Below are 27,826 nucleotides of genomic sequence, written 5' to 3'. Positions count from 1 at the left end.
ATGTCTGCTACGGCTGCGGATTCCGCTTGGTCTCGGCGCCGAATGGCGAACGGTGAGAAGAGTGCTGCTGCAAGCGGATCACAGAGCTTTGGCCCGCCTTGTCGCCTACGATTTTGGTCCGTCGTGTGGATGCTGTCGCCGGCCAGGCCCGGGCCGGGCCACGTGCAGTCGACCACCCGTGACCAATGCACGGACCAATCCGTGGCCCGCCGTCTCGATACATGTGTAGGGGCGCTGCCGCTGCGGCGCGTGGGCAGCAGTGTGGATACAATGGGTGGCGGTGGAAGTTCGGCCCAAGGAACATTGGTGAGCGCCGAAGGAAGAGCGGAATCGAAGAAAGGAGGGTGAAGCTAATTGCCTATGCAAAGGAGCACGATTTCAAATACACTCTTAAGCTCGACCGATTAACAATGCAGGGAAAACCTATGTGTATGCTGATACTACTGGTTCAATTCGGGAACTTGTGCAATAGCAACAAAACCATGCCGCTCCAAGTCATTGCTCAGTTACTTATGATCAACTGTCCGTCATTATTGTTAACTGCAGAAGTAAAAAGAATAAGACTGTGAAATTCTCCTGCCTAGTTCACATTTCGCAGCCTGATGCTGTCCTTGGCACGGAGTCGTGGCTCAACTCCGATATTTCAAGCACTGAAGTTTTCCCGTCTGGGTACACAGCTTATCGCAAGGACCGTAATGCACATGGCGGGGGCGTCTTTGTTCGCGTGCATAACCGAATACAGAGTGTGCCTCTGGACTGTGGTGATGACCGCTCAGAATCTGTTTGGTGCAAATTAATCCTTTCGGTCGGAAACAGTCTTACCGGGGGCTCCTTCTACAGGCCGCCTACTTCCACTAGTAATGATCATTTACTTAGCCTCTCCCGCTCGCTGTCCATTGTAGCTTCTGAACCTAACCTGCTAGGGACCGACTTTAACTTGCCAGACATCACATGGAACAACCAATATCCTGAAGGGAGTCGTTCGGAACATCACTGCGCACTATATGAAATTGTAACTGTTTATGGGATGCGTCAATTTGTGGACTTTCCTGCGCGTGTTTTATCGAAGGGTGGCAATACTTTAGATTTGCTCTTTTCTACTAAGAGATCTGGTAAAAGACGTAGTAGCCACACTTGGAATTAGCGATCATGAAGTGGTGGCGGCTACAGCCGTATGCAAACGAGTAGGAATGCCGGAGCAATGTCATAGAAAATTTATATGTATGAAACAGGTTCCTATGAAGCCATAATTAGGAAACTTTAATCATTTTTTATGGTTTTCATAGACAGTTCTATATCCTGTGATGTAGACGAACTGTGGACAACATTCAAGAATAAGCGGCTGTCTCTCGTTGTTCAGTTTATTCCCGGAAGGCTGATGTCACCTAATAAACGAGCGGATAAACCATGGATCAATAAAAGAATGCGTGCATCAACTAGAAAGAAAGCTCAGATTTATAAAAGTTTTTTTTTTTTTAAAACAAAGAACTCATCTGTTTACGCACGACTGAAAATTCTGACGGGAAACATTAAGAGTTAATTTTTTTTCATCATCATCATCATTTTATTTTATAAAATCAATACATCAAAACTTAATTGGATACATAGCCAGCTCGGCTAGTGAAAGGTCCAAATACATAATATTAACTAAAGAATGGCAGACATTCAAAATGCATGTACAAAACGACGTGAGATGCTACAATAGCGGCATTGCAAATATGTTAATCTTATACATATTCTGAAAAACAACAAAAAATGGTTTTTAAATGTACAAAACTAAGCACAAACGCATTGAGTCCCACAGTTCTGGGCAGACAAAATTTTTTCAATAAGGCCGAAAAATTATGTTCGAGTGTGATGTCATCGGGAATCTCATTTCATATCTGGGCACCATTGTACTCTAATAACCTTTGACCGTAAGTGTTATGACAAGGCGGTAGGTTAAATTTATTATTAGTGGCGGCTCTTTTTTGTCTCAGCGGCGATCTATACAGTCTAAGAGGAATTGAAACATTAGTTCTTATTACTGTGTTTATTATTTGAGCTATATTTAGTTTGTATGCAACTGATACCGGTAATATTCGCAGTTCTTGAAAGAGTTGTCGGCTAGGGTCAATTGTCTTTGCAAAGGTTATGGTACGAACAGCACCGCCCCATGTCTCTAGGTAGTAACATAAGTGACTATGGACAAACGCGAAGTACAATATGCGTAAAATCGGTGAACGAAAACATTCCCTCGCCCTTAATAAAATATGACAGCCATAAGCTAACTTAGAGCAAACATTCTTAATTTGCTGCTTCCAATGCATGTCCGATTCAAAAACTACGCCCAGGTACTTGGTTTGGGAGACATTAAGCAAATACGTACCGTTTAAGGTTAGAAATAAGTTATCACAGCTAATATTCTTTTTCCTTGAGTGAAATAAAGTATACTCTGTTTTCTCGGTGTTAAGTGTCAGCCGATTGTTTACGAACCACTGGGAAATTTTACTAAGTTCTTCGTTAATTTTGCCCTCCAGATCCTCTAATGTATCTCCTGTAAAAAATAGCGCAGTGGCATCAATGTATATAACAGCTTCTAAAGGCAGCAAAGCAATTGTACCTCTCCTCATAGGCAGACCAACTAAAAACGAACCCGAAAGAAGTGTGGCGCTTTATCAAATGCAACAAAAAGAATGTTGTTGGTATTCCGGCCATTAAGGATGGCGACAATTTATTGAAAGATGACAGAGCACGAGCCGAATGTTTCAATGTATATTTTCATTCCGTCTTCTCAGTTTGGTGCTCAGACGCAATTACGGAACAGCAGGAACAGCTGAATGCAATGACAAATAAGGTTTTAACCGAACAAGGTGTCGAATCATTGCTACAAAACCTAAATGCGCAGTCCGCAACTGGTCCTGACGGCATTCTTAACTATATTCTACAGTACTGCGCAGAGCATAGTAGTCCATTTTTGGATACTTTATTCAACAAGGCACTGCAGAGCGCGAAACTACCTAAAGATTGGATAATAGCCAATGTCACACCAGTTCACGAAAAAAGGTGTTCGCAACCAGGTCTCCAATTACCGCCCCATATCTTTGACAGCTGTTTGCTGCAAAACCCTGGAGCACATAATCTATTATTGACTTGCAAAACACCTTGAATGCTGCAAAACCCTGGAGCACATAATATATTCTTGACTTGCAAAACACCTTCAAAGTAACAGTTTTTTTCACATCAGCGCAGCACGGTTTTCGCTCAGGGCTGTCATGTGCAACGCAGCTGAGTTCATTCATGACATTGCATCCAGGATAAACAACTGTTTTCAGGTAGACGCTATTTTTCTAAATTTTAAGAAGGCTTTTTATGTTGTGCCGCACCACCTTCTTCTACAAAAAATATCATGCCTTGGTCTTCTTTACTACCTGATCGGTTGGCTAAAAGATTACTTAAGCGCACGCCAGCAGCAGGTGGTAATCAATGGTGCGTCATCCTCGCGTGTTGATGTTTTATCTGGAGTGCCACAGGGTTCTGTGCTCGGACCGTTACTTCTGATATTCATCAGTGACGTACCTGTCGGCTTCAGATCCACTGTCAGACTATATGCTGACGATTGCGTTTTGTATTCCCTTGTCACGTGCCTTGATGATATGTGCTTGTTACAGGCTGACCTTGACAGAAATTGTGACTGGTGATTGAAGTGGTGCATGGCAATGAATGTATCTAAGTGTTTCGATGTGCAATTTACAAACAAAAAAAGGAAATTTTTGGATCGTACCTCTTAAACCATGACACTATCCACACTATAGATAAGGTTAAATATCTTGGGGTTATACTCACAGCATCCCTAGACTGGACAGCCCACGTTGACATGAAAGCTGCCAAAGCTTCTCGTGTTTTGTATTTTTTCCAACGAAATTTCAAAAGCTCTCCCCAGGTACTAAAAGAAACATTAAATCTGCAGGCTGAAGTTCTTGCACAGCATTTACAACGATTGTACCGGTATTAATAAAAACACTTATCTAAAGCAGCCAGCTTATATTTCGGATAGACTAGACAACACGAAGATGATTAAGAGTTATCAATGCCGCATTAATGTATTTAATTATTCGTTTTTCTCTAACACAATTCTGGACTAGAATAACTTCTGAATGATGTGGTCTGTGCGCCTGATTTCCAAAGTGCTGTTGAAATGATGATCTGAAGTATTTCTTCCAGGTCTCGTGCGTTTACCAGCGCTATGTCGATGTATGTTATGTATCACTCATACTACTTGTGACTTCTTTTTTCTTCTTTTAGTATGTTATGTTACCTTGCTGACATGTTTCCCAATATCTTCTTTGCATGCGTTATTGTATGTAGCTATATCCCCCTTAAAATAATGCCTCATGGGCGCTGCAGGTTCTTGCAATAAATAAAGTAAATAAATAAAAGCTATTTTCTATGCTGCGTAGGAACATCGGCGTCGATGGAGCGCCTTGGCCTTTTCTTGTCAACGCCAACTGCATATTTACACTGACGGGTCTTTCATTAATCACTCTGCTGGTGCTGCTTTTGTTGTTCTTGCCTCCACACAAAATATTTTATATATTCATCGCATATGGCAGCAGCGGTAGCGCACACGGCACATCTGTTGATTGTCGCCTGTCTACGCAGATTCTTCATCGGCCGCTGTCTTCCTGGCTGTAGCCTACGTGACGCCCATCTCCCGGCTGTCGTGCTGCATCGCGCCGTGTGTCACCTGCACGTGGTGATTGCTCGACTGTGCTGCTATCTCCAGCTGAGGAAACCAACGATTTTCACCGCTGGGTGCCACTACCATCACCAGTCTTCGCTATAAAGCCGTCGACCCCTGAGGACAGCAACCTTTTGGCAGCAGCGGTAGCGCACACGGCACATCTGTTGATTGTCGCCTGTCTACGCAGATTCTTCATCGGCCGCTGTCTTCCTGGCTGTAGCCTACGTGACGCCCATCTCCCGGCTATCGTGCTGCATCGCGCCGTGTGTCACCTGCACGTGGTGATTGCTCGACTGTGCTGCTATCTCCAGCTGAGGAAACCAACGATTTTCACCGCTGGGTGCCACTACCATCACCAGTCTTCGCTATAAAGCCGTCGACCCCTGAGGACAGCAACCTTTTGGCAGCAGCGGTAGCGCACACGGCACATCTGTTGATTGTCGCCTGTCTACGCAGGTTAGTCCACGCCCTGTAAAAATTTGCTCTCGTTCTTAGTGTGTTGTCTATTCTTCCGCTGCTGCCACGTAAAATTGAATTTTTTTTGTTTCTCTGTGCTGCATTTTCTGCTTCTATGCCTGCGCACAATGTATGTCCTGCGTGTAACGAGCCTATTAGCCCGGATGAACTGTCTCTGTCGTGTGGTGAATGTAGCCACTTTTTCCATGTTGGAGCATGTGCCGGAATATCAGAAAAACAGTATAAAAAGAAATCTGAATCCGCCAAACAAAAGTGGACCTGCTCTATCTGCAAAGATGATGGAAAAAATGCCGAAAGCACAGAAGGGAGACCGACAGCTGAAGAACTTACTGATATCAGGTCTATTCTAGCTGTTATAAGCCAAAAGTTGGACGAGTTGTTGCCGCTCAAAGAAACTGTGCCAAGCATCGAACGGTCGGTGCAGCTCATGTCGGACAAGTACGACGAAATGTTGACGCGACTAGCTGCACAGGAAAAAGAATCAAAAGAAATACGGAAAAGGCTAGAACACCTTGAACAGAACACTCGCGCTTGTGACGATGCAACTAGAAGACTTGAGGCAGATTTGAACGACTTAGAGTGGAGAAACCGGAAGCTAAATTTAGAAATTCACGGTGTTGGTGTTTCTGAGAATGAAAATTTGCTTCTAAAAGTAAACTCTGTTGCCAGTTTGATTGAGGTTCCTGCACTTGCTGAAACAGACGTCGCCGCTATTCACCGCCTCCCATGCAAACCTGGAAAAATACCAGGTATAATCGTTCGGTATATCAGGCAATCTATCAGAGATCAATGGCTGAATAACCGATTTAAACTAAAAGAAGAGAAATCTAACCTGTTCATCCAAGAAAACATGACCAGTCAAAGCCGGCAACTGCTTCGAGAGGCTAAGGATTGGGCCAAACAAAACGAGTGCAAGTACGTGTGGCACAGGAACGGAAAAATCTTGCTGCGCAAAGCCGACGGTGACTCTGTGGTAGTAGTGCGTCACAGGTCAGACCTTCCCACCTAAGCCTGCTGACTATAGACCGTGTCAAGATTAATTTTTGTTAAAAATGGCTAGTCACAGTCAAATTCTTCCGCATGAGTTAAACACCTTTGTCTCAAGTCACCATGCTGTTTCACTGAAATGCCTTCACCTAAACGTTCGCTCGCTGTACAGCAAAGAAACCGACATATATGACTTCATCACTGGTTTTAATTTTTTGTTTGATGCAGTCATGCTTAGTGAAACTTGGTGCAGGGATGACCGCGAGCTGCCCAATTTTCCGTCCTACCGGTCGTACAGTGTGAATCGAACAAATCGTCGGGGCGGTGGTGTAATGCTGTTGTTAAGAGAGCATGTGAACTGCGAGTTGCTTTCCGACTTTTGTATCTGCTGTGATGATTTTGAAATTATAACAGCTTGCGTGAATGACTATACGTTTTCTGTTTGCTACAGACCACCACATGGAAACCTTTCTAGCTTCTTTTCTTTTTATGAGCAACTGCTGTCATTTACTTCAGAAACTGGTAATTACTTGGTGTCTGCCGGGGATTTCAATATTGACATGTTGACCATCTCTGCACCGCAAAAGGCCATGCTAACCATTTTAACCTCAAACGGATATGAAAATGTCATCCGTGCGCCAACTAGGATCACAACCGAAAGCGAAACGCTCCTTGATATGTTTATTACAAATGCCGATTCTACAAACGCTGCTAGTGGTGTAATATCATACGACCTAAGTGACCACCTTCCAATATTTTTTCTGTTAAGAAAACATAATCTTATATCAAACAAAAAGCATCAGTACGTTTCCCTCCAGACCATTACACAGACTGGTTTAGATAGTTTCAGAGCTGAGTTACAGTGTTGCGACATGAAGGAAATTCTGGAAACAGATAACGTAGACATCGCGTACAGCAAGCTTATTGATGAGATCTCTCGAATATATAAGCGCCATTTCCCAGAACCGAAGTTTAGAGTGGGTAAAAAGATAAGAAAGCCATGGATAACTCCCGAATTGTTAAAACAAATAAATTGTAAAAATGCACTCTACCACAAGTTTATTAAGACCAAGGATCCATGCGTATTAAAGGAATATAAATCATTTAGAAACAAACTGAACAGAAAACTAAAAGTGCATAGGAAATTCTATTTTCATGCCGAATTTGACAGCTGCTCGAATAAACCTGATATTTTATGGCAGAAGTTAAATACCCTCTTGAATCGTCGCAGGTCATCTCCGCGTGTAGAAAAGCTACTTCTTGGTGGCAAAGAAATATCGGGAATTGCTCTAGCAAACACGTTTAACGATTATTTTGTGGGCTACTCCAATAGTTGTGCATCGACTGATATTTCGACATTACTGCCTGATAGAAATCAATTTTCACTTTTTTTTCGCCCTTTTACGGAACTTGAGGTACAGTCAGTTTTCCTTTCACTCAAAAATAGCTCAAGTTGCGACGTAGAAGGCATGCAGGTCCGGCCAATCAAATATGTGCTCGATATTCTTTCTCCATATCTCACTTGTATCTTTAATATGTCTTTGGCGAGCGCTATCTTTCCGAGGAGGATGCAGATTGCAAGAGTTTCGGTCCTGTTTAAGAAAGGTGACGTAAACGATATCAAAAATTACAGGCCTATTTCCATTTTACCGGTGCTATCCAAGGGATTAGAGAAGCTAATACATATGCAAATGTCTAATTTTTTTGATAAGCATAATCTTATTTAAAAAACGCGGATCGACGGAATTAGCACTACTTGAGCAAAAAGAATTTATTCTGTCGCAGTTTGACAACAAGAATTTTGTGCTCGGCCTTTACATAGATTTCACTAAAGCATTTGATTGCATCCATCATTCCATATTACTTGAAAAGCTTGAGACTTACGGCGTTCGAGGACACAGTCAAAATCTCATAAAATCATACCTAGATCATCGCCATCAATATGTACAAATAGAGAACTGCCGTTCAGATTTGAAACAAATCAACAGAGGTGTTCCTCAAGGCAGTATTCTTGGCCCGTTCCTTTTTATAGTCTATATAAATGACTTAGTTCATATCTACAGAGATGCAAAATATATTTTATACGCTGATGACGCTAGTATATTTTTTTCATCACCTGAACCTAGTAGCCTTCAGAATAAAGCCAACTCTGCTCTAAGATCCCTTCATAAATGGTCCGCAGCAAACAGTCTACAAATTAATACAAAAAAGACAAAAGCCGTAATTTTCAGACCGAAATCGAAGCAAATAAACAGCAGTCTAATCACCCTTCTTTACGAGAACGAAAAAATCGAAATAGATAGTAGTGTTAAAATACTTGGAGTTATCTTCACACAAAATATGCTTTGGGATGCGCACATTGAATCTGTGTCAGGGAAGCTATCTCGTATTGTTGGTATGACGGCGCGACACAGAGCTATATTACCTTTCAATATAAAGCTTCTTATTTACAATACTCTCTTTTTTTCTTCTTTGTATTATTGTGTATTGGTATGGGGTACCACGACACGTACAAATCTTGAAAGAATACATATACTTCAAAAAAAAATTGTTCGAGCACTTTTTAATGTACCGTATCATTCCCATACTTCACAGCTATTTTCGAAAGCAAACATAATACGCGCGTTTAATCTTTATAACTATAAGTTAAGTCTGGCTTTCAAACGGGAGGTGAAAGAAAATCTCAAGTTTTTTCATGAATTATCAGATCTCGATAAAAACACACATTCCTACACCACCCGTTACACAGAACCGTGGAAAGTGGTCACTGCGCGGGTAAATTATTCCAGGCAAAAAGTGTCATACACACTGCCAACCCTTTTAAATTCATTTCACAAATCAGGTATAGATTTGCATACGATTTGTGTACGAACCCTACGCCAACATTTCATTAACAATCCTTGCTTACAATAACAACTAAAAGTGTTATCTTGCCTTTTGTTATGTTTACCTGTTGTGACTATCAAGTGTGCGTGCATTAATTTTGAATATTGTGCTTTCTGCGAGTTCTTTGTTTTATTTTTTTGTTGTTGTTGTCCTATCGCTGCCTGCTTTGTAGGGAGGCTGCGGGCTTCAGTCAAGTCGCTTGTTGTCAAGCGGCTTTTATCCGCAGTCTCCCCCATCACTGATGGAAATAAACAAGTTATTATTATTATATCCTTGGAACCACCCTCTAGTGCCTAAGCCGCGGAGCTTGTAGCATTCCATTCTGCTGTTGCGTTTGCATTAATAACCCTGCTTCTATGCCCGTTCATTTATATACACTGATTCTATATCTCTGCTTTATGCCCTGTCTTAAGTTACTTCATTTAACCTGACAATTATTTCCATTAAAAAAGATCTATATCGTTTGTCTTCTCTTGCCCCATTTATTTTACTTCGTATGCGTGGTCATTCCGCAATATTTGGCCATTATTTAGCCGACCAGACTGCTGGTAGTGTTGGGCAATATGGCCACTTACTCACTTCTTCACCCTTTCACCCTTCACTTCACCCTTTCACGCTGTATCCCCACTCGAGCGGTACACACTGCAGACGGCTTGACGTGTGCTGGCCGTGCGCAGCGTATCAACAATCGCAGCGTTCAGCAATTGGCGTCTTCACCTTCTTCAACAAGCGAAAATACTTTTCGCCCATAACAGAAATCACAGCAACGGTGTTCACAAGCGCCATGACGGAAATACCCTCGACAGAAACTTCGATCAGATTAGCAGGTGATATGCGAGGCCTTGGAAAGTTCGACGTGGACGCAGTTCTCGCCTCAGGAACTGCGGCACCTAGTTTTCCTCCGGAGTATAGTGCTAGGGCGATGTAGCATAGGACAGATGGAGCAGCACTCGGCGAAGGTGAACGGTGCCTAGAAAGGGCCAAATGCTCTGGTGAACAATGACGACTAGACGGCGGCTGAGCAGGCTCGGAGCAGTGACTTCTGGAAGGGCGGTACGCGGGAGCTTTAGAAGGTGGCGCGCAGACTGGGAGACGACGACGACATAGCAGAGCCACATGATCAGGCAAGCTGCCAGTGTAACAAATATGCCGGTTGTCGATGGTGCGCCAGGGATTGGCCAGTGGCGCAGCAGGTCGAAGATAAGGAGCCGCCCCTAGCGCAGGCACTGGAGGCGAAGGATAGGTACGCGATCGAGGTCTGGTGGCGACGTCTGCGTATGTCAGCGCAGCGGCCATTGGGGCGGTGGTATAGCGACGAGGTCGGCGTATGTCAGTAGAGCGGCGACAGATGACGGCGGATGGTGGGGCGGTAGAGCATCGGCAACCTGCTCTTGGATGGCGCGTCGAAGAGCCGGAGCCAAATATGGACCTCGCTCTGTAGGGCTCGGCAGAAGATAAAGCTGACGCGCCAAACATTCCCGAACGAAGTCTTTGATTTGTTGCAGCAGCGAAAAGGTGTTAGGTGCTGACGTCAGCCCAGCAAACGACTCAACCTGGTGCGGGTGCTGACGAGTCAGGATCCCCTGCTTGCGCAGCTCTTCGAAACTTTGGCAGAGTTACGGCTTCAGCAACGGTGCGCAAGTTGCGCGCTAACACCAACTGAGAGGTGTCGTCGTCAAAACCCTTCAAGATGTGCTTAGTCTTGTCAACTCCTGACATGTTCAGGTTGACACGTTTGCATAGAATGACATCGTCGATGTAGCTTATGAAGCTTTCGCCAACCGGCTGAGACCGTTCGCGCAAGCGTTACTAGGCGCGAAGTTTCCGGACAGCAGGACGACCGAACACTTCGGAAAAGGTGGCCCTGACAGCAGACCAAGTTCGAATGTTCACCTCATGGTTCCGATGCCGCAGGTTAGCCACGTCGCTGAGATAAACAACAATGTTAATTAGTTTTGCCACATCGTCCCATGTTGTAAAGGCTCACCCACTCGTAAGACGTGAGCCAATCTTCGACACCCTGCTCATCGCTCCCGCTCAAGATGGCCGGGTACTGTTGGCGAAGGGAGCCGGCACAGAAAACCGAAGGGCCCACTTGCACGGCTCTAAGTTGAACGTCGTCAGGCATCGCAGGTGACGAGAGAGTACGGCTGCGGAGTTCCGTGGCTGTTACCTGGCACGTCCACCAACTATAAGACGGGGGCTTATTGTAAGGAATAGGGGAAACGGGAGCAGCAGTAGACACAGGCCGAGGCCAGCCGGGTTGCGGAGAGACATCCGTGGCGATTGTTGTTGTTTTTGTTCGCATAGTGACACGGAACATACCCACGACGGGGGATTGGCCGGTGCTCAGTAAGGAAACTTAAAGGCAGAAACGATGAAACAAAGACACAAGAAGGTATGACACACACGAACGATGACTCACAACTGAAATGTTATTCTGATGAGAAGACGCTTAAACAGAAATCATGAGAGGATCGGTAACACGGCTGCTGTAACGATAACCGGCAATCAGTAAACTCAGCTCTTTTTTTGACAAAGAGAGGGATGGAATGCAAAGTTGAGAAGCGCTTCATTTAGACAGATTTATTTTGAGTCGACGTTTCGGACGGAGCCTGTCCTTCCTCGAGACTATGTATGCAACCTTTGTCTATAAAGTTGCGAGACTGATTTATTTTCTTCTCTAGAATTTATTCCCCAAAACAAATTTTGGTTCTTATGTGTAGCGCAATATTTTCGGGCTCACCTGAGCTATTTGTGTTAATTGCTGCGGGGCCCGCCAGATGGCACTACATATAAAAAAATATCATGCTCAATATGATAAGTATGGAAAGAAGGCTACAAGGAAGCAATCTAGGTTATGATCTGTCGTACACAATAGGCGGAAAGGTTGTTGAGCAATGACTACAGGGTTTAATGTATGCGGACGATATTGTACTGTTAGCAGATAGCCAGGAAGATTTGCAATAGTGAAAACAGCGCTAAAGAAGAAGCCGGAAGGCGAAACGAGGAAGTGACAGGAAAGAGCGCTGACTGACACATGAAGATGACACATGTGCTGTGTGTGGTTAATCTGTGGATGAATAGAACACCTCATTCTAAAATGTGATGGTATCCAACCCGATGTCGATGCAGGCACAGTTACTCTTCCTGAGGCCTTAGGGTTTAGAGATAACAATAGTCATGTAAGTAAATCTGCGGTGGGAATTAGCAAAAAGCGATTGGAGCATTGGTGGCTCAAAAGCAGAGAGGTGGCATCAGTTTTAAAGAGTAGGAAGACGTGTTTTAAAGAAAATGGCGAATTTTATTAACAAATGACAGCAGAGTTAAACAAATATAAAGGAAAAAAACTGAGCTCGGTGGCAACTACACTGCCCCGTTTCAAAGGGGACGCTCCTACCTTCCATCCATCCATCCACACGTTGTCAGTATTCGTGTGCGCATTCTACTGTGAATAAATGTGGAGAGATGGACGTCCACCTTGAACAGCGTGTAAACATAAAATTCTGCGTGAAGCTTCGCAAGACAGCCAGAAAGACGTATGAGCCCCTTCGTGATGCTTACGGCAAAGAGACATTATCGCGGGCGCAAATTTTCGAGTGACAAAAGAGGTTCGTTTCGGGGTGAACGTCGGTGGAAGACGACACAAGGCAGGGGCGCCTTCAACCTCACGGAATGAAAACAACGGGGCTCGGATCTGGGAAATCGTACCGCAGGACCGCACCATTACAGTCCGCATGCTATCAGATGCTCTCTACATTAGTAACACACGCCACCAAATTTTGCATGAGAGCTTTGGGAAACGAAAGCTGAATGCCAGACTTGTGTCGCACTCCCTCACACAGGGCCAGAAGAACACTCGGGCGTCAGTGAGCGCTGATTTGATCTCCGAGACAGAGATTGATGCTGCATTCGTCGACTGCATCATAGCAAAGACGAAACATAGTTTTTCAATACGATCCTCAAAAAAAGAGGCAGATCGCCGAATGGAGGTTCACAAGCTCTCCAGCGCCGAGAAAGGTGCAGCGACAGAAGGCCAAAACAAAGACGATGCTGATAATTTTTTTTAGATGCCAGAGGTGTCAGACACCAAATGGCCGTCGGTGAATCAGGAGTTTTATATCCGCGTGCTCCAACACATGCGTGATGCACTCCGACGCTGTCGCCCTGACTTATGGGCATCTGGACAATAGAGCCTTCTCCACGATAACGCAAAGCTGCACACTGATTTCAGCGTAACAAAATTTCTCGCCAAGCACAGCATTACTGTACTTCCCCATCAGCCATGCTCACCTGACCTCTCCCCATCCGATGTTTTCCTGTTTCCTCGTGTGAAAGGCCGCTAAATGGTGAACGACGAGGCTATTCAAGACGCCACAATGAAGCAGCTGACAGCCCTGCCAAAAGAACCGTTTTCCAACTGTTTCCAAGGCCTCAAGAATAGTTGGAAGCTGCGTATAGTCTGCAAGCTGACTATTTCGAAGCGGTGCTGCACAAATTATTTCAATATTAAACGTATTTTTTTAATGGACTCATTATCGGAACTTTACGGACAAAGGTTGTATATAGCAACAGAAGAAAGAGCAAAGAAACCTAAACAATTTTTTTTCTCGGCATTCGGCAATATTGCACGCGCCGCTGATTTAGCCGTTGAGGCTGGACTATGCGAGAAAGAAAACCAGGTGGAGGGTAGGTGCCCGAGTGAATGTTGCCAGTGTAAAAAGGCGTCGGCTTAAGAAGTAGCCATAAAAGAGAAACGATAAATAAAGGAGAAGAAAAAACAGAAAGAAAGAAGCTGTCTGGTCTTAGGACACCATAAGATGAGCGACACGGGAGTGGAAGTACCTAATGGAGCATGCAAACAGGGCATGACTTCATTCGACCCAGTCAGTGGTGCTTTGTGTATTTTCGTCGGTCTGTGACTTCAGAATAGAGGTGAGGGTGCTGTGCCTTTCATTAAAGGCTCTTTGCACAAAATTAAAACCTAGTTACTATGGACGTGGACGTGGACTTTACACTAACATTCCACATATGGACAGAATTCAGGCCACGTTCCCAGGATATAAAGAGTACAGAATTTTAGACTCCCCTATAGTTGAATCGAGACACTTGCCAATTCGGTCCTTAAACTTAACACATGAATTCAACGCCTCATATTACCTTCAAACGACCGGTACAGCTATGGGCACAAAAATGGGCGCCAAATTACGCCAGTTTGATTTTGAGCACAATTCCAATCAGACTTTCTCTCCTCATATCCAACCAAACCAGCTTTTTACAAAGGCTTTCTGGATGACATGTTCATAACTTGTACAGAAAGCGAGGACGAACTCATCCAGTTTATCACCTCATTCAACAACATACATCCAAATATCTCTTTAACACACACTTACTGAACCAAGAAAATTATCTTCCTGAATATTTCGGTTCGAGTTGAAGGAAGTAAATTAATCAATAACGGCTACAAAAAACCCGTAAACAGGCAACAGTATCTTCATTTCAACAGTTGCCACTCATGCCACTGCAACACTCAATGCCATATTCGCAGGTCATCACACTCAAAAGAATTTTCTCACGATCCAAATATTTTCACGAAAACGCTAATCGCATGATAGACATTCTAAAGAAAATATTACCCGCACTTTATAATAAACGATGCCATTAAAAGGGCGGAAGCAAGTAATCATAATCACGTCTCTGAGGAATCCCAGCCAACATCACAGCGCTCTAATCTTATACTAACCTTCACAAACATCCTCCTGAACATTAATAAAATCAAAGAATTCACTTCAATATCATAGAAAAGAGTGACTGGCTTTCCAAAATATGGTCAGTGGTCCCCGAAGATACATAAATAAGATCAAAAATTTACAAAACCATGTTGCCCATTCCACAATTAATAAACCGAGGGCTGTGGGTTGTACATCATGCGGAAAAAACCGCTGCCAGGTTTGCAAATACATGTAATCCACAGCACTGACTAAAGCACTCACTGAAATTTCAAACATTATATCCGGGAATATTTAAACTGCGATTCCAGCAACGTTGTCTGCATGCTGGAGTGTGGCGACTGCCAAATGCGATACATAGGCCAAACAGACAATTCCTTCCGTTTCATGTTTTATAACTGCCGCTCACATGCAAAATCGTTCTCCAACCTCCCTCCTTCGAAACACCTCCGCGATAAAGTCCACGAGTTTGATAAGAGTAATACCCCTACTACACGGGCGTTTCGAATGCCTTCGAACCGAATGTCATTCGGCTCGACTGCCGAACTTCCGCTGCTACACGAAGTTTTTCAACGGCATTCGGCTCAGATGACATTCGAGTCGACGGTGCTCCGCGGAGACATTCCAGAATTTGGAATTCCTTCGATACGCGAACACAGCCCGAACCGACCAACAGGCGTCGCCGCCGTCATCGCTTCGCCCCGCCCAAAGCCGCGCGACTGCTTTCGGCTCTGTGGCTGTTCATCTCGATACTCGCTGCTCGCTTTTTCTTGCTGTTTGTTTAGAAATTGCCCCTCTTCTGTCTAAGTAAGTGCTTGCAGATAATAGTACACCAATGAACATTTACCGCGTGAGGATGAAATTTCCCCAAGAGTGCGCCGACGAGGACGGTTGGTTGCACTCATATGGTGGTGATGGTGGTGATCGGCTCCTATATATTAGACGTGGTGGCTTTTCGAAATATAAAGTTGCAAGTTAGCGCCTGTCCTGTCCACTTCTGTGTCGTCCGTGCCCTTTTTGCGCTATGTTTTCTAAGAACTGTTACCAACTAGCCCAAACCAAGCTACTGTTGTTTACATCGCTGCGTACGAACAGCTAGGGCTCGTTTGCATGACATAAAACGAATTCTGCGCTTTAGTTCTATTAAATAATCTCTTTTTATTTGTACCGGTTGTGCCCGTGCTTGTTAACGCAGCGTGACAATCTGTGGGAAGCGCCGATAACGACCGCTCGCCTGAAAAACACTTGACAGCCGGGCTGCTGACATCGCGTGCGACCGGCGCTTGTCGCTAGTTGTCGCGACTTCTTCCGGCGTGACCAGTACTTTATTTTAGCCTACTTTATCCAGAACTATGATTGGGGACCATTCGTGCTATTTGAAACGCATAGCTAAAGAAAGAGCATAAAACGAGAGGCTAAAAACGCGGAAGGTAAAAATTGGATAGATTCAATGGAAAAGAAGCATAGTGTATAGAACTATATCGATACTGGAAAAGGCAGATCAGGAAGGAAGCGTTTGATTTTAACTCTAGAAACAGTGCCATACTCTTTGAAACTAGCTCAGGACGTCTTAGAACGCGCAGCTATAAAAAGAAATTTAGCGAAGAAGATGACACATGTGCTGCGTGTGATAAATCCGTAGAAACAAAAGAACACCTGATACTAAAAAGTGAAGGTTTCCATCCCGATATCGATGCAGGCACAGCCACTGTTCCTGAGGCCTTAGCGTACAGAGATAACAATAGTCATGTAAATAAAACAACGGTGGAAATTAGCAAAAAGCGATTGGAAGATTGGTGGCTCAAAAGCAGAGAGGTGACCAAGATAAAAGTGTAGGAAGACGCATTAAAAAAAAATGGCGGATTTTAATAACGCAACATAGTTAAACAAAAATAAAGAGAAAAAAGCTCACCATGGTGGCAACTGCCATTACCACGTTTCAAAGGGGACGCTCCTACCTTCCATCCATTTATCCATCCGTAGCGCCCTCTGACCCAGGTTGTTTCCACTATTAATGCCAACACCGCAGTGATCGCTGCGGCGCTGCGGTCCGCACTCGTTACCTCTTCGTGCCAGGCGTCCCGCGCTTCCCGTGTGTGCATGTGTGCCTGTCGTCTGCTCGGCTCGGCGTTGTGTGCAGAGATGGGCGTCTTCACGAGGGCCAACCCTCATGAGGGCGCCCTCACCCTCACCTCATACGGATTTCTTTCGGTGAGATGAGGGTGAGGGAGAATAGGCGCATGAAAATTCGTGAGGAAAGAGAGGAAAGACATGGTGAAGTGAGTGCGAAACGGGGAAGACATGATCAGGTGAGGGCGAGAGAGGGCAAGATGCACGGCCTGAGGTCGAGGTAAACGGCTTGAATCGTACTCGACTAGCGCTTTTTTCTGACCAGCCCGTTATGAATTTCCGCTTTCGAGAGTCTGTCCTTAGGGTGAGGGTTCCCGGGGAAGACGTAGTTTCTGCCGTTTGGAGGTACACGAGGCGAACACGAAAGGCGGGGAGCCGCACACCTTCTCTGTCACCACGATCTACTACACAGCCGAAAATGCTGTGACGAAAAAACCCATCTTGTAACTAAAGAAACCCGACCGCGGCGGCTGCGTTTTTATGGAGGAAAAACGCTAAGGCGCCCGTGTGCTGTGCGATGTCAGTGCACGTTAATGATCCCCAGGTGGTCGAAATTATTCCGGAGCCCTCCACTACGGCACCTATTCTTCCTTTCTTCTTTCACTCCCTCCTTTATCCCTTCCTCTACGGCGCGGTTCAGGTGTCCAAAGATATATGAGACAGATACTGCGCCATTTCCTTTCCCCAAAAACCAATTATTATTATTATTATTAACTAAAGAAGCCTATTTAAAAAAATGCGTAAATTTTTACGTGACAGAACCTGTATAGTGCGCTAACAATGAGGCACTGGCCGGGCCGTGCGGGTGGCCGCAGGTCCGACGGGAACCGTGGTAGCGCAGTTAGAATTTTCATTATCAGCCCTGAGTCTGTCAGATGATCAGAGTGCAGGGTAAAGCATGTAGAAATTATACCTAGTAAGGCTATTGAACTTCCAAGTTCTAAGCCTTGTTTCCCGGAACGAAGTTGGATTTCAGCTTATTGAAGTTTAAAAGAATTCGCTGCACCGCAAAAATAGTTCAACGAAATTCCACTGTCAAATCAAAGCGTGTTGGTGGCGTTGGTGTGGAAGTTTTCATTCCCACTATGAGTAGCTCAGAACAATCGTATCTTTCTATTTTTGCTATAATTGCGGTATAGGAAAGCGGTGCCACAATGTGGTGAGCAAAGCCAACCACGTAGTCATACCGCGGAAATAAAGCACCAGCTTTATTTCCTTGGTCTGAATCATTGCTAGATACACCTTGCATTGCACGTGGTGCTGAAAAAGAGAAATTTGTACTACTCTCCATATAACAGGAACATTTCTTGGTTTATTTCTGTCCCGGTCGCGTGACGACGTAATCACGCGCCTGATTTTATGAACCAAATTTCGTGCTGGCACGCTAGGGAATTGACACTCAGCCTTTGGGTAATTCGTAGACGTTCAAGCGAAAAAATCACGTGCGATTTAGCTTTGGGTTAACCACAGATTATCGTGCGCTAGCACTATTCAAACTTGTTTTACATGGTTTAACTTTACTTTCTATGCTTCTGCTTGACCTGAACAGGCTTAGTTCGTTTGATATATTGCATTACGTAAGTTTGAGTGATATTGCATCATTTTATACTTATACTGTACTTGTACTGGCCAATTCTCTGCACTGAAAGGTCCATGGGTGTCCTGATTCCGCTCCTGGAGCAGAGGTACAGCGGTGAAGGTACGCGCCACTGCCTTGCGATGACAGGTGCTACAATCGGTGGGGCTTATGAGACCCATGTTCTTCATGAGGAAGCCGTCGCTACTAATTTATAATTGAACTGGCACGGTGGGCAGTTTCCTCTCAATCCGATGGGCAGCAGTGATAACGTCATAGCGTCACGTGCGGAAGGTGGCTCACGTGCTAGACAGACAGACAAAAGCTTTTGCACGGGTGGAAGCGCTAGAGTACTAAATTGGCCACCAAAGCAACCGTTCACTCAAGACTCGGTGAGATAGTGATTACCATCACTCAGCGCTAATGCTGCATTTAACGTTCCTGTTTGATGTTCAAGTGGCCTGAATAATGTTTTATTTTAAGCGACAGCATAAGAGCCTTACTGCAGCGGAAAGCCGGCATCGCACTGGGGAAAGACACTAAACAAATAAGAAAACTTCACATCTGGAGGAGCTAGATCCGAACCCGCAGCGGCGCTAAAAAATCAGTTCCGCTGGCTGCAGCTTCTAACCACTACGCCAACGCCACAGATTTTTTAAGCATGGTATTTTTACATGGACAATATATTCTATTTAAATCCACTAAATTATTTACAAAGCTTCTAAAACACGCCACGAAACATATCGCAATAAGGCTGAGCAGCAGATGTGACCAGATGCGAGGTAAGGCTGAGCGCATCACTAAGAGGGAATGGCACTCCGATTTGAAGTCAGTCGGCTGATACACTTCCTTCAAAAGAACGATCAGTTGGGAGAAATCCAAACATCCTGCCTGTATGAACTGCCAAGCTCTGGAGCTGTTGTTGTTGTTGTTGTGGACCTCACACAATGGAGCTGCACTTGCAATGTCTTCGTCTTTCTCACCTACCCGCGTTAACGCGTGTTAAACTGCCAGTCTCTCACGTTGCAGGTTGAAAGCGGGGTTGATCACCTCTCCATCCGTGCGTGTGGAGGCGTCATCAGAACCACGCGAAATGGTGGGAGATTAGACAGAAGACACAATGCTACCGCAATGTCTTCGGGTAACCACAATTAAGCGACCTGCAAATTTTCTTTGTTATGAGTCTATTCTCTGCTAACTACTTATTGCAATTGTCGTAGTAAACTCTACGGCATTGCTTTCTAATTATTGTTGGCGAAGATTAGTTTTTGTACACAGACACAACAACACGCTTACTCAATTTAGCAGTGAACATAAATAACAATGAAATGTTGTGAGTGCAGGACACACGTATATGCATGCAGTGCATGCCAGACTTAAAGGCAGAGTGATATTTCGGGCCTCAACTCGTAGCTGTCCCGGTTTTTTGTCACGTATTATCTCAAACAATACATACACACCTATATCACTCTAAACACAGTAACCTATAACGTAACTTTTGGACGTGAGCAACTTTTGTCACAAAGGTTACAATTGAGGTTTTTTATGTGTTCATTATGCTTTCTTTATTTTTGTGGTGCTCAAAGGTTACAACGGCCAAAAGTCAACCGTTTCAAAGGTTACGATGAAAAATTCACCAAGTAACCTTCGTGCAGTAACCTTTGAGCAGCAAGGTAACATATGCGTCGACAAGCCAGGAGATGTGCACATATATAGAAGACGTATGCTGCTTTATGTGCGGGAATGTGCTTTTCGGATGCAGTGGGGCTGCGGTTTCGACCGCAAGGTAGATGCTTTAATATGCCGGAGACATCAACGTAAGCAATCGCATGAAGCCGATACTACTGTTTTGGGTCGCAGTCACATTGAATCGCGCGTTATTAGATATCTGTCTTCACTTTTACCAAAGGAGGCTGCGAATGCAATGTAAATGCACTATTTTGCTGCTGAATATGAGAGAACACATCTGAAATGTTCGATTCTTATCCATGAGTTTTGCAAATAAACCCAACGTGTACTTCCCTAAGCATGTTTTGTTCCGGTTTTATTGCACGAATAAGCGTTAATAAAGAAATATTTCCAATTACACGTAATTTTTAGATGCCTGGGATACAGCCTCTTTCTCATCTTCCTCGAACTGATACGCGATTACAATGGTCGCAATTAATGGTCAAAAAGCAGACACATGGAAGGGCAGCGCAAGGCGACAGCGTACGTAACCGCATTTGCGGGCTGCCGAGTGCGCGATTCGACTTCCCTTCTTGCGGCTCTCTACATACGCTTCCAATGTATCATTTCAGGTGGCAAATATATATCGCAAGTCAAAACGTAATGCGCCCATGGTACGAACGGCGGCCCCCAAGAAACGAGTAATTGGCAAAGAACTACTCATAATATTACACGACGGCCGCTCCAGTATGCGTGAGACGCGCATGCGCAGACGGCCGGCGCTTCAGCCAATGAAAAGCGAGCTCCTGCTTCACGCTTGGCATCGTTGCACGCCGCCAAGTCTAGACAACGGGAAGGCGCGGACGTTGCAACGTTGCGGAGCCTGCTTTGTTCTTCAAACTAGACTTGGAACCGTTCGTGAACCACGCCGTCTTTTGGTGTCGTTTCTTAAGTGGTTTGTTTGGGGCGCACCGCGTCAGTATAATGCCGCTATGCAGCACGGACCTGTGCGGTACTTACACTGCGCGGCAGCTTCAACGAACCTCACTGTGTCTGTAGACGCTACGTCGTCGTGTGCTCAGCATATGGCTCCGCACGCTGCGCTATTCGTTATGTCTGCTTCAATCACGTTCCAGGGATTCATGGAAGAATAACAGACTTGGGTGAGTGGCCTTTCTTTTTACCATGTGCACAATAACGACTTGCGAAGTCATTTGTTTCATGCTTGTTAAAGCGCGTATTTTCTTTGTTTGCCAGAACAGCTTCATTTGTAAGGCTCGTTGAGTGCACTTCGAAGCGAAATCTGGTTCAGCAGTTCGAATGCCTTAGTCACCTATTGCGTGAGGTTTCCTGTCAATTAGTTCGGTAATCCAGAATATTATTTTTAGACTATTGTTGCAGTATGTCTTTGGGGTCATTAGGTGCGATAATACGGGGGTAATCCAGCGCTAATTCTTGATCGCTTGCATGCGTGCGCGCATTATTGCATACCTAGAAAAGAGAACGCTTGAAATGCACGGCGCTACTTTTGTTTTGAATCTGAATGCTGGAACTTGCACGTCGTTTATTTGATTATCGATTGATTGGTCCACCATAAGATTTTGGTGATATAACTGGCGATAAAAAGTAATATTGAAAGTTTGGCGCCAAAGAAATTTATGCAACATGTCCTGCTGAGGATTCAGTGGGGTACAGACGGTGTGAATTTCGTTTTATTTTTTTTGCCAAATGATTCTGTCGCGCGTTTTACTTCGTATTTTACCTAGGTGGCCCAGAGCAAGACAGTGGAGTTGCATAAGCGCCGCAGCATATTCTGCAGCCTAGTGGTTTCCAAGGTTAGTGGGCTCAAGAAACATATTTGTAATTTCTGCCCACAAGTTCTTGTTGTTTTTTTGTGAGAACGTTTTTTCTTGTTCGCCGATGCGGGCTTTTATGTGCACTTGTGCTTTGTATAAGGCATGTTTTTTGTATTCATGAAAATGGACGCTTGCTGAGTGGGGCTGCGGTACGATATTAAACGGCACTTCTATAGAACTTGTTTATTAATGACGGTGCTTCACGCTCTTGAAGCTTCATTCCGCCTCGGGTTGCAGTATTTGTGCGGCTGTTGACAGAACATGTGCAGGCGCAGTCTGTTTTATGCAGTGCATGAGATAGTGTTCTTGACAGATGCGTTAGAGCCGCTGGGGTCCTCCAGTGAGGACACCTCCATCCTGCTTATCCCCCCTCCCCTTTCTCTTATCGAGAATAAAATTTTTTCAACTACACTGCACCAGGCACAGTTCGCAACGACCCCGAAATAAGTGGTGATCCGTCAAAGGCATGAGGGACGTCTCTTCCTAACCCTGCGCACACTCTGCCTTTAAATCTCGGTACTACAATTCGATACGAAACCGCATGCGCGGCTGTTTAATTGATGGCGGCAGCAGAGTTATCAACGTATTACTCCACATCTCTCTGCCAATTCAAGGTTTACGAGAAATATGGTTAACTGGCTGCACAGGAGCGAGTCAGAAGTTCTCGTCCCAGCCGCCAAACGAAAGTCTTTTAATACACGGTCACTTGGGGGTTTGCGGGCGCGTTAACTTATGGCTCCGGACAACGCACCGCGTGACAGACCGAATGTCCCTTAAACGGGTGGCGACGGCTGGGAGCACGGACGGAGCGTTGCGTGCTCTACCGATTGTCTTTGCTATCGTTGGGTTTCGGTTGCCGTTTTTGTGTTTGTGTATCAAGTGAAAATGCGTCACGTCTTCCTGGAATCTACGTGGTGCTCGAGAGTAAAGAATTTCGTGGGCACCGGCGTGCAATTAGTTCTTCGCTTTTAAAGAAATCCTTCTCATTGGCTTCTACAAGCGCATTACCGATTGGTCACCAAAAGGGTGCCCGAAATCCTGGGCAGTCGTATTTCAGAGGGGTTTTGGTGCAAAGTCCAAGAGGAACGGCGACCATCCGAGGTGCTGCTCGGGGCCTTTGCTCAGAAGATGCTGCGTACTATGACTGACTGCTTTGTTGTTTGATCTATATCAGTTCGTTCGGTTTAACTAACGTTCGGCCTCATCTTTAATAAATTAACTAATGCCGTCCATCGGCCCCCTTCCTCGATGCGGCGGAGCCGCCGTGCCATCATGGACGAACGTTTCGTTACAATATAATAGCATTTACTGAAAGCACTAGTGTTGGCTTGTTGGCTCACGAACCATGCATCCAGATGAGTTCGAGAGACATAGATGAGTCTCCAGAGCTGTCAACGTGGGCAAACTCTCACGTCTCGTACGTTTCGGCACAATTTCAAGTTATGCACTCTAAGCACGTTCTGAGTTTTAATTGGAACTTACTGAGCAGAAGATTTCTAGTCACCTGTTCTTGTTTTCATTGTAAGAAAAGCAAAGAGAAACACTAAGCAGGCTCGTGATATCGTTAAAGGAAACCGGCATACTTCTGCATTATAGTGGTCAAAACAAAACGTCAAACACAGAAAAGGTAAAGCTTTATATAAAATCGATACGGAACAGATGCTTTTGTCCTCTTTGGCAGAAGCACGCATATGCGGTGAAAATATTTTTTCGTATCAACTATCAGCGAACATATACGCCGTCGGTTCCTTACCAAATGTGCTACACAGCTGTATGGCTTCGTGTTATCGCGCGCCCCTGGACACTTGAAACCTTGTAGACGTTTGAAGACCCAGAGAGATCTGCTTTTATTGTTTCATTGAACGTTGACAGTTTACTAAGGAACCCGCCATCTTTCTACTTTGTGCCTAAAACAAAACTGCAAAGTGAAAAGCTATGAGCAGAAAACAACCAGCTTCGTATTTCTTTGGCCTCTAAAAGAGGCGCGTCTACTCTGTGGCAAGCTTGGGCCGAACCATGTAGTATCAGTTATCAGCGAGTACACGCCGTCAGTTAAACCGAAGCTGCTTCGCAGATGTCCAGCCTCGCGTTACCGAGCGCTAGTGGACATTCGAAGTCTCGTTGCGAACCGTAGAGAAGCGCTTCGAAAGCTGGTATCATTTCACCATCCGTCTGCGTATATTTCTAACTCAACAGTTCAAATACACAAGTGCTAAAAGCGAAACACAGAAACGCAGCCAGCAGCGCTTACATTTTCTTCGGCGAATTAGCGTATTGGTTGTGGGAGGATTGGGGTGCATCAGCTGGTAGAATTCGAACGAGCACACTCCGAACGCTCTCGGTTCCATCACAGGTGGTCGGCCTGTGTGTTTTCTGCGTTTTTGCCGTGTGGACTGCATCCTGCTGCTGTAGGCCAAACAGCTGTTGTAGGCCAAACAGCGTTCAGCCTTTGACTATGGTGTCAGAATCTCAAACTCTGATGTGCTTGTGTTGTAACAAAATTACCTTCCAATGTGTGGTGAAGTTGAAACATTTCTACCTTCGGAAGGAAAGATTTTCATCACTCTTCTAGTCTTGGCTAAAGTGAGTTATTGAAAGCGAGTGAATGCATTTGTACTTATGAAGACACAACATAATGTTGTCATCAAACCTGAACTCCTTTTGTATCCCTGGCCATTGTATACTTATGAAAGAGATGACTATTTGTATTCTATTACAAAATGTCATTATGAGTCACCTTTGTTATAATGCCGGTGGTTTCGAAATGTTTTATCCCTGATCTTGCTTACTGAAATAAAAAAAAAAACTTGAGTGTGTTATTGCAGGTTTTCATTGAATAAACCTTAGTTTGTTTCCTTTTAGGAATTCGTAGACTGGCTCCTTGCAAGCATGCCAGAATTCTCTGAGTGTGTTCAACCAATCATGCGAGGGAATGCTCTTTCGGACAGGTCACAAAAAAGGCTGTCATGGCAGCTTCGGGTGCAACTGGCATTGTCCCTGGAGTAAGTTTTTCTTGTTTGTTCTTCGTTTAATGTAGTGCACCTTGCTGATATACCGAGTGTTTCAGCGAACACTTCCAATATATCCTTGAAAAACATTTGGAACACAAAAAAGTATTGAAAGATAAGGGCAATTGACAAATCGACCCGTAGAAGGCAATTATAATAATGGAATCATTTTTTTTACTTCAGTGACTAGGTCTCCGAGAAACCTGAGTTTTTGTGCTGTAGTCGTATGGTTGTGTTGGGGTAAATGATAAGAAGATTTTCTTTAATAACAAACCTAATTTCCCGTACGAACTCACTCTTGGCGAGTATAATTTATTCTCAAAACGTTCCTCTGGCCACATAGGCATTAACTGAGTCTCACTCATGAGCCTATATTGCAGGGATCAGTGGTGGTGTCACATCAGTTTTCGAAGCAACGAAACACTAATTTATTGAGCAATAAGCTCGGTGGGAACGTGACCCCCTTTTTGCGTGTTGCAATAACAATGCCATCTATCCTAACAATATTTGCTATTTTGCAATGTCATGTGCATTCTTTGGGTTTGCTACTTAGTGCAAATAATACGACACTCATAGCTAACTACGTGGCTGTTAATTTTGTGCGAAGCAGCAAAAGAAGATGCATGATATAATCCAACTGAGTAGATGAAATTTAGTGCTGTAGTCACTGCAACCAGGCATCAGCAAACACTGCATTTCCACCTATTTTTCCGTACATTTGTCGCGTTCAGTTTAGGTTTTGTGCATAAAAGTAACTTTGCGATAGCGTATTAAAAATTCTTTTCACCTTGGTCATTATATAGTACAAACTCTCCATTGGCACCAACCACCCTATTTGGTTGCTTAATTAGTTAACTAGTAAATTTGAAGTAACTGGAAATAAATATATTTTGAAGAAAGATTACAGTATGTTGTACTCACCTCGGCTCAGAATATGTTCCTAAAATAGTTTTTCTTTTTTGACTAATATTTCTAGCAATTTTCAAAAGTAGTCGCTGAAACATTTTCCTGAATTATAAGAGGACCGCAAAACTTAATACAGGGCTTAAAAATGCACTACTGCTCTGTAAGAAGTCGCAAATTAGGACACATGGTAGCAAATTTGCAGAGCAAGTGAGCGATTTAGAATCCACAACTTGTTTAAAAATGCTGAGTTAAGCAGTTACATCGCACTGGGAAAGCAATCATGCAATATTTCTTTTTCCCTTTTTGCGGTCCCTCTAGTTCATGCTGAAAAAGAAAACCCATCTTGTCAGCAGGTATAATTTAACCTGAGCCTAAATCTTAATCAAAATTTGTTTATTTAAGTGACCTTTGCAGATATTGCATAATTGCAACATTGGCTGTTTCCTACGGCAAAGGCTAGAAAGAAGTGTCTCGTTGCTTAAAACGGCCGCATTATTTTCATTCTAGTGAACATAATTTCCTTACTAGCGGGAACAAAGGTGAAAGGCGCTTAATGTACAAAACTCTTGGTGATGCACTTGCCTCAAAATATCCACTTCTTTTGTGTTATGAGCAAAAGCACAGCTGACAGCCAACTTTCGGATACAAAAACTAGTGCTTATGTAAGTACACTTTGGCGTACCTGATTTGTAAAGCAAGGTGATGCTGCTTCTGAAAGAGATCCACTGTTTATACTGCCATTTCATGTGCTAATATGCCTTCACAAGGCTCTTGATGTCAAAGGAGGTGCTGTCTTTGATGAGGCTGTCTGCTATGCTCTATATTTACTTGCGTATATTAATCCTCCTGTATTCAACACAGAGTTAATGATATTTGTCCCAACATTTATATGCTGTCAACCAGTTAGTACCACATAAAACTTTCCTTCATTAGCCAATCAACATCAATGGTCAACAATACTGATATGTATTGTCTACTTGCAAGTTTATTCAGGTGTTTAAAATACATGACTGTCAAGGTTGTCGACACCACTGCATAAGGAAAAATGTGTCTATATAATTTTTAGAGCCTAAATATAAGGAAGCTGTCAGTAGCCGAGAAAGTGCAAAAGCACAGGAGGATGAAAAATGCAGCACTTGCGACTTATTCTATGCCTGCTTCAGCGGTCACAAAAGAGAATGCTGTTGTCGAGCTAGAGGTTAGCTCTAATACAAAATTCTGATGCCATATAATTAGGCACATGCACCTCATATTTGCGACTTATCGTGACGTGTTTTAGGCCTTGAGATCTGTTGACCTGACTACAGTGGCACTCGACGCAGAAAGAATACGATGCCTGCTTGAAATAACGTACGAGTACCGTTGTAAATGCCATGATGATCCCCTGCCCCAGTAATTCTTGCTAAAAAAATTGTAAGTGAACATCGCAAGAATATAATAACTGAGCATTGCCATATACCCTGCTGCAGTAAAGAGCAGGCAGCTGGTTAAAAAATTACGATTGGTGAAGAAATGAGGTCTTGTGATGTGTTAAAACATTAATTAATTTATTGAAAACCAAAATAAATTGCACTCAGATTTACTTGCATGAGGAAAAAAAAATTTATTTCTGTTAAAATACTGACAACTGCTTTCAAATGTATGCTGTTTACTTCAAGAATGCTTGCTTTAATTGAGTGATTTACACTTCCTCCTAACAATTTTTTTCGAGCTGTGCATTGAAGTGGAACCCCGATTTAAGCGGAGCATTGGGGATATAGAAAGAAAACTCAAAGCAGTAGATCAAGTATTTTCTTCCTAAGAAAGACACAGATGCACATTTCTTGCCGTTGGAAAGTATATAATTACAAGGCCATTTCAAGCACGCACTCATCAACTAG

At 44.0% G+C, this 27,826-nt stretch overlaps 1 pseudogene; it reads left to right on the top strand.

Moving 5' to 3' along the window:
• On the top strand, nt 1-27,826 carry LOC144120328 (uncharacterized; annotated as a pseudogene).

The sequence above is a fragment of the Amblyomma americanum genome, chromosome 2 (genome assembly GCF_052857255.1).
Source record: "Amblyomma americanum isolate KBUSLIRL-KWMA chromosome 2, ASM5285725v1, whole genome shotgun sequence".
Taxonomy (NCBI): domain Eukaryota; kingdom Metazoa; phylum Arthropoda; class Arachnida; order Ixodida; family Ixodidae; genus Amblyomma; species Amblyomma americanum.
The sequence above is the reverse complement of the archived record's forward strand: the minus strand, read 5'-3'. Positions and strand labels throughout refer to the sequence as shown.